At 29.3% G+C, this 8,129-nt stretch overlaps 1 protein-coding gene across 1 annotated transcript in view; it reads right to left on the minus strand.

Moving 5' to 3' along the window:
• LOC101237748 (uncharacterized) overlaps positions 1–7,607 on the minus strand; it is a 28,344-nt gene extending 20,737 nt beyond the window's left edge. The window contains exon 1 of the mRNA XM_065799847.1: positions 7,499–7,607. The gene's annotated coding sequence lies outside the window, so the exon portion shown is untranslated. The remainder of the gene's footprint in view (positions 1–7,498) is intronic.
• Positions 7,608–8,129: the final 522 nt, after the last annotated feature.

Below are 8,129 nucleotides of genomic sequence, written 5' to 3' on the forward strand. Positions count from 1 at the left end.
ATCCCAAATAATAGAACATGTTTATGGCATTTTACACACAATAAAGAAACTAATATATAAAAAAATTAAACTTTTACAATACCGATAATATGCTTTATTTATTATAATAAAAAAATGTTATAAAAACTTAAATAATTTTAATAAAGTCAACTAACTGAAATTTATTAGTTTGAAACTTTTTTTTTAATTATATATTTAACTCAAGTTATAAGTTTAACAAATGTACAAAAATGTTTTAAATTTTTCGATAATCGAACTGTATATTTGGAAATTTTTTTTGCTCCTTGTCGTTCATTCAACCGAACGTCAATTAAATGAAACTTATTTTTAAACAACTTAAAAAAAATTTTTTCTTATATAAAACTAATGAAATTAACGGAATCAACGGAAATTCACGAAAAAATATCGATCCGTTAAAAAACTTTAACGGAAATTTTCCGTTAATAACGTCAGTTAAAATTTTTTAACGTAACGGACGGAAAAATCAAACGCCCATGCTTTATGCCAACTTCATCTTTAAAAAAAAAAATTGGCGAATGTAAATTTAGATTTTTTATACATCAATATTTTGATTTTTAAATGGAAATTGTACTTTTTATAAATAAACTTAGTATGTACACAATTTATGTTTAGTATTTAGTTTTATTTACAATAAAGAAAGTAAAAGCTATTCTTTAAATGTAAACTTGGCTACATAAAATCGGATTCCTTTTTATTCACACTAGAAAACCATTTGTAGAAAAAATTGAGAAAAAAATCTGCAAATCATAATTTTTTTTTGAATTAACACAATTACAACAACCATAAATTTTCTTATAAAAATAACTGTAAGCAAGATATAAAAATCTAAAGATAAAAAGGTTTCTTTGAGAAAAAAAATTATGTTAATGTATTTGAATTAAACTGGCTTTTATTTGAATTGAACTTGCTGATAACCACTTAATAGCATAAGTTACTGAAATTATATTTTTACAATTGAAAAATATCTTTTCATTGTTCAGCAAAAAATCTTTTTATAACATCAATTATTTTTTGTTAAAGACCATTAGAAAATTCTTCTTGTATAATAACTTGCATAATTTACTATAAATTTATTAGGCACTAAGATTTTAAACACTACTGGTAAGTTTTTTAAAATCTGGTTTCATGCTTCTAGTTGATATTCTAAGCAACTGTAACAAATATTTACTAGTTAGATTGGCACGATACTTTGATTTAACAAATTTTGTAGTCGAAAATAAAGATTCACATGTATATGTTGAACCAAAAATTGAAATAAGTTTTATACTAATCCTTTTTAATTGAGGATACTTAACTTCAGGAACCATTTTCCAAAAATCCAATAAAGTTAGTATTTTATGCAGCATATGAAGATTTTGATCTTCTTGGAGATCTAGTAATTTCATTTCAAATATGATTCAATCTTATGATTATCAAACTTAATCGTAGAATTAGAATTATAAATTATCTTTTTCATTTGAGGAAAATGATTAAAAGTTTTCAAGGTAAGATCTTTCTGAAATAGAGCAATTTTTTTTAAAAAACTAAATATAGTCTGAGCAAGATCAGATATATTTTTTCTTTTTCCCTGAAGCGACAAACTCAGATTTTGTAAACGTTGCAGTACATCAGTTAAAAATAAAAGATCTTGCAAAAAATTCACATAGTCAAAGATTTCAAATGTCTTCTGCTTTTCAAGCAAAAAACATTTAATTGGTTTTAATAGTTCTACAAACCTGTAAAGAAAGTCACTACTTGAAAGCTACCTTACAGCACAGTAAAATGACAAGTCACTTGGTTTGTCAAAAAGATCCAATTCACTAATGAAATTTTTAAATTGTCTGTGATTTTTTGCATTAGATCGAATATAATTTACATTCTCCAGCACTGATTTAAAAACAATTGGAAAATTAAAATGTTTTGCTGCTAAATGTTCTCGATGAATCACACAATAAACTGGGATAAACTCTGGATACGTAGGATCACTATTTAGTAAACCCATAAGCCCAATGTATTTTCAAACCATTGCTGTTGCACCATCTGTAGCAACACTAACAAGCTTGTTCTTACAAGCATTGGCTTTCACCAAAACAGTGTCAAGGGCTTTCTTTAAATCAATTCCACGAGTTGTGTCTTTTAGCTCTACTAAATCTAGCAACTCTTTTTTCACGAGTACATTAGATGTTACATATCTAACAAATACTGCCATTTGAGGTTTATCTTGAATATCTATTGATTCATCCAATGCTAAACGGAATGCTTCCCATTTTTTTAAGTCATTTAACAAATGCTGTTCAACTTCGATGCTAATCTCAAATATTCTTCTTTCAGTCGTATGTCGAGAAACAGAAGTATCTGAAATTACCCTTTGAATTTTGCTATTAGTAGGATCTAAAACTGAGATCACATCAAAAATATTTTGTTTTACAAACTCTCCATCGTAAGGATGTTTACTTTTTGCAATATTCCAAGCTATAAAACTTGCTTCTGTTGTAATATTTGATTCTTTGCTGGAAGATGAAATATTCATTTGTTGATTTTTAAATTTTGTTTTAAGCTCGATTTTATTTTTTCTATTACATGAATTTAATGGGTATTCTTCAGAAAAACAAATATGTTTTAATTCATAGTGACGTTTAACATTACTTATCTTATTTTAAGCAAGTAGAGTATTGCAAATTAAACACAAAGGTTTATTTTCTTTTTCAATAAATGCGTCTTTTTCTGTCCAATCACCATGAAATAATTAGTTCTCATCTTCAATTTTTCTTTTCTTACTTTTATTTTTTCGCTATATCCATTTTTCAAACGATATGTCTTACGGCTATATTTTAATAGAAGTTTTTATTAGTCAATCAATAAAACTTTTGAAAAGAGCCGCATGCGGCTCGCGAGCCGCTATTTGGCCATCTCGGTTCTATGCCTTCGTTGCGTTGAGATAGACTTTAGTTTAGCTTAAATAAAAGAAATAGTTAAGAAAAATAATTAAAACAAACAAAAAACAACAAACTTTGTTTAGCGTAAATAACAACAAACTTTGTTTAGCGTAATAAAATTGCTGTTGAATAATAATAATAAAAAATGTTGTTGACCTGAAATTGATATATTTTATACTGTAAAAAAGTTATACTTTAAGACTTTACTTATAAATAGTAATTATAAATAATAGTTAAAACTTTTAATGTAATTAAGTAAAAATAATAATATTTTATCAACGTAGAAATATAAAGAAAAAAGCTAAATATAAAAAAGAAAGCTGGAAACTGAAGTTGATCGATTAGCTTGTCTTGCTCGAGAAAGAGAACACAAATTTCGAGCTAGAGCAAATGAATCAGCTGAAAAACAAGCATCTCGGCTAAAAAATCGAAGAGAACGATATGTTAAGGCAAGAGCGACTGAAACAGAAGAAGGTAGAGGCAGACGTATTGCTAAACGAAAAGAATTCCGAAAACAAGCATCGTAGTTACGAACGATTAAACGATGTCTTCTCTTTATTTGATGAAATTAACCATTCCATCAACAGAAAAAAGAGAAAATTGTAATTGAAAAATTCAAAACAATAAATTTATAAAATGCATGAATTCATTTGCTTTGCATTGATTAATATGGTTAATATATGCTTGATAAATAAAATTTTGTGTTCAATGAATTTTTGTTATTACTTTCATTCACTACTACTCAATATACTCATGTCCACTCCCTATCGGTCCATGGAATTTATAAATAGCACTACTATTTATAAATTCCATGGACCGATAGTAGTTATAACTCAAACGAAAGAATCCAATGCATTGGTTTCTATCATAGGAAATATTTTTAATTCTATATTTATTTATGTTTCAGGTGAAATGAAGGAAAAAAGAAAAAAAAGAGGCAACATGGAAATACAAATCTGGTGCTGAAAAAAAAAAGCTTATAAACTACAACATGAATTGAAAGCAGCAGATCCAAAACAATTAAAGTTAACGGCAGGTCTCACGTCAGTGCAAGTGCCACAAATACAGAGAAAAGTTGAGACATCTTTTGCAGCAACAGAGAATATAGAATTAACATCAACATCCATTGTGAATATCATAAGTAAGTCTATTATTGAAACAGAGCCAATAACAGAGATTAGTGACCAATTATCGATACAAGAAACAGACAATAACCAAGATACCATTATTGCAGCAGATAAAGGAGCAGAACTACAATATTCAGAAACATTCAGAAACCGAAACATTACTGAAACTGAGAGAGTGACTGTAGAAATGGGTAATTATGAAGTGCTTGTAACTGCAGCGGCGGAAATAACTCTAGCAGAAAAGATTATTCTGAAGCAACCACACAACGTTGTAAATGTCAATGAAAATGTTCCAGCTAAATTTCTAGAGCTGAAAAATGCAAAGATGATTAATAAAAAGCAATTTATTGCATAAGGGCCAAATCAGCCACCAAAACGTTCAAGGTTATCTAAATATTACACTGAATCAGTTAAAGTTAATGACATTGAAGTTGTGCAGAAAAAGACATGACTAATCTACTCTCTATCACTAGACAAAATTTTTGCATTGTTTGTTTATGCTTTGGATGAAGAGAGAACACAGATTCTTTACGTGATGAGTTTGATAATTGGTCAAACTTAAGTCACATCATAACAAAGTATTTCACCAAGAAAAACCATCGAAATGCTGCTGAAGCTATGGTTCATGCATTATAAAGCTACAAAGCTGATAAAATATTAAATATTGAAACCATGAGACATCTAACAAAAAACGTAAAAAAGCGGAGAAACTACATCAATACCTAATACGAGTAATTGATGCTATTCGGTATTTGATTGCAGAGAGTATTTCTTTACGTGGAAATGAGGAAGTAAACTTTTACAATGACTCTGAAAAAAATGAAGTCTTTCAATGTAGTGCGAGTAAATTTCTAAATTTTTTAAATTTACTCAGTCAGTATGATGAGGTTCTGAATGAAAAACTTTCAAGTATTTGCAATACTCAATAACAATCTTCTGAAAGGGGTGCTAGAATAACGTTTCTTTCTAATTATACACAAAACAAGCTAATCCATACAATGACACAGATGGTCAAGAAGGATATTTCAGAAGAGATAAATGATTCAGTATTCTTTCCACTATCAGCTGATGGTACCACTGATATGACACTAAGTGAGCAAACTTCTATTACTATTGTATTACGTTATGTTACGCTTGCTGCAGAAGAGGCCGTTGTAAAGGAACATCTGATTTTAATGGTTGAAACTGAAATAACTACTGGTGAAGGAATAAGTGAAAAAATCAAAGTTGAACTCAAATCAAATATCATAGATATTCAAAAGTGTGTGGCTATGTCATTTGATGGTGTGAGCAATATGCAAGGAAAAAAACAAAGGAGTTGCAACGCATTTAAAGCAGTGTTCTCCCATAGTAATAAATATATATTGTGGATCTCATGGAAAAAATCTGGTTGTGAAAGCTTGTGCGAAATCTTCTGTTGTTAACCTTTTTGGAACAGAAAATAAGCCTGGTAGTGCACAGAGATTAAAGACCTTTCTATACGGAGACTCAAGCGAAATAATATATTTGAGAAGTCCAAATCTCTTCTTGAAGATGTAAATCAGTCTCTTGAATTGGCTGCTACTCACAGTGTTCGCTTCAGTGCCTTACAAAATGCTGCAGACCGACTGCTGACACTATACCCTGCAGTAATCAATTGCCTTGAACAAATTTCCATTGACATGGAATTTAAAATGAATATTCGAAGCAAAACACAAGGCATTTAATCCCGATTTCAGTCATAAAACAATTGTGACTTAATGTCTCTTGAAAGAAATTTTTACTATCTTGGGTCCCCTAAATAAAGTTCTTCAAAGAGAAACACTTGATTTTTCGATTGCTATAATGTCTGTCGATGTGTCACTAGAAAAGCTTCAAGTACTAAGGGACAGTGCTGACCAAAACTCTATTTTATCTGCTGTTAAAATTGAAACTGAAGCTCAGCTTGAACAGCAAACATTTGTTGGGAAAAGGACTCGCAGAAAGAAACGACTAGACTTTGATGAAAGAGAAGATGAGCAGCTTACTCAGGGTAAAGATCAGTGGCTAGCAGAAATGTTTTATACTGTAGTGGATTCAGCAAATGTAGTTCTTGTTAACAAATTTTCTTCACAGCGGAAATTTTTAGAAAGCATAGACATTTTTTTATTGAAGAATAAGAGCGAAGATATTAGTCATAATTTTCATAACTCTAATTCACAAAAAAAAATTCAATCAGTGCTTGAAAAATTCAAAATTAGTATCAGTTTAAATGAATTCACTTCTGAAATGGTTGATTTTGTGGAGATAGCAGAAAGATTGCTAAGAAGGATAACAAAATTTTGCCTTCTTTCCTCACCATTTATAGTTTTATGCTGAAGACTATGTTAGAAGCTGTATTCCCCTTTGTTGCAGTTTTATACAAGATATTCAGTATAATTTTAACAAATTCAGCAGAGTGGGAGAGAGTTTCCAGCAAACTGAAACTTGTCAAAACTCGTCTAGCAAACTGGTTGAAATCAGAGCATGTTAAAGATTGTGTTCTCTTGTCAGTGGAACATGAGAAAATGGGAGTTAGTTGCATTCAGATATAATAAAAAACTATGCTGAAACAAAGGAGTTACGTAATATTTTGGATCCATAAAAAACTTTTTTTAGTTTAAATATAACTTTCCTTGATCGCTTATTTGTCTCTCGTTAAAATTTCTTCACCGGTCCCCTCTTCTGGAAATTCGTACCTGCTTTTCAGGTGCCACCACGTCCCTGATACATACATACATACATACATACATACATACATACATACATACATACATACATACATACATACATACATACATACATACATATACACACATACATACATGTACATATATTATTGGTTATTTAGCTTAGAAAAATGATGTCTGAGTGTCTTCAGCACATTATATTCTTAGAAGACAAAAAACACAATTATACAGTAACAGGAAGTTTCAATAATAAACCCTGGAACTAATGTCAAGATGGTGTTTTTTTTTTCCAGCATTTTTTGGTGTTTATCTCAAACACCAAAAAATGCTGAATCTGTTACTGAAGATACTAACCGGCTGCAAACATATCAAATTTATGTTCGGATTTATCTATACTTTAACTAATCACCATTATAAAAAATAATAAAAATAATGAAAATACAAAGTTCTAATTGAATGAACAATAAAAAAAGGAAGAAAAAAACAATGTACTTCAGAAAATAAACAAATTGATAATTTTTTAAATTAATTATTGGTCAAAGTATGCTGTTTGTTTGGCTTTTATCAAATAATTTCCTTTTTTTCTTCCACATTATAAAATAAAAACATTACTATTTTTAATCTGAATCCAAAATAAAAAACTCTATCAAATATTATTTAAAACATTCAAAATTTTTCTAAACAATTTATTAATAAATATTTAGAAAGTTTTAAAGTTGTAAATTACGATTTTTTCAAAATTTTTTACCTTAAAATATCTTAACGATCACAAAGATGTCGCCAAACAAAAATATTGTTTAGATGCTTTATTGGAGAAAATTCCCCATCAATATAAATCTTTTTTAAATTATGATTTTTCTAAAAACTTTTTGTTCAAATGAAGTTTAAGTTAAAGATCTAAAAATAGAAATCAATTCTAATAGATATACACGTCATCAACTCTAATAGATATATATAGATACACGTCATCAACTCGTTAAATATTACAATAATTTTAAGCAGTTTAACTGGTGACGTCTGTATGGCTCTTTTTCGTGGAAGTTCAAAATTGGCGCTCATAATTTAGTTGAAATTTAAGGAGTCATCAAAATTAATCCGTTGTTTTCACTTATGCCAATTTGCACTTATGCAAGTGTTTTCAAATTCTTTTAGCGCGTGCGAATTGGCATAATTGCGAACTGGCACAAGTGCATTTGTGCCAGTTCGCAATTATGCCAATTCGCACTTGTGCCAGTTTTTGTAATTACTTCGCACTAATGCCACTTCGCACTTATATTGATTCTCACTTATGCTAATGCTTTCAAATTATTTTAGCGCACTTGTTCCTGTTTACACTTATGTTAGTTTGCTCTTGTGCCAGTTTTTGCTACTGCTTCGCA

Source organism: Hydra vulgaris, chromosome 06 (genome assembly GCF_038396675.1).
Source record: "Hydra vulgaris chromosome 06, alternate assembly HydraT2T_AEP".
In the NCBI taxonomy this organism is placed as follows: domain Eukaryota; kingdom Metazoa; phylum Cnidaria; class Hydrozoa; order Anthoathecata; family Hydridae; genus Hydra; species Hydra vulgaris.